Here is a 352-nt window from a genome sequence, read left to right on the forward strand (position 1 = left end):
CCTGTCTAGCCTACCCCCACCCCCGGGCCCCCTGTCTAGCCTGCCCCCAGGCCTCAGTGCCCTACTCCTCCTCCCATCCTGGGGCTCCAGGCCCTGACCAGTGTTCTTTCCCCGTGAGAGTCCCCCAGGGCAAACTCGTGTCCTCTAGCTCATGGGTCATAAGACCACCCCCTCACTGCCTCTCTCTGCCCCAGAGTTCCCAGACCCTTTCTTCAGCAGCTCAGGGAAGCTGAGGAACCTCCGGGGGTAGAGGGATGTGGGCCGACAGGGACCTGAGGCAGGTGTGAGGCGCAGAGGAGGGAGACAGTGATGGCTGAATGAGGACAGCTGCTCACTGGCAGGCAGGGGGGGG

At 64.5% G+C, this 352-nt stretch overlaps 1 protein-coding gene across 1 annotated transcript in view; it reads left to right on the forward strand.

Moving 5' to 3' along the window:
- Nucleotides 1-352, forward strand: part of HSPB7 (heat shock protein family B (small) member 7) — a 3,847-nt gene that overhangs the window by 1,199 nt on the left and 2,296 nt on the right. The gene's annotated exons all lie outside the window — the stretch shown is intronic.

Source organism: Tupaia chinensis, unplaced genomic scaffold (genome assembly GCF_000334495.1).
Source record: "Tupaia chinensis unplaced genomic scaffold, TupChi_1.0 Scaffold000146_1, whole genome shotgun sequence".
In the NCBI taxonomy this organism is placed as follows: domain Eukaryota; kingdom Metazoa; phylum Chordata; class Mammalia; order Scandentia; family Tupaiidae; genus Tupaia; species Tupaia belangeri.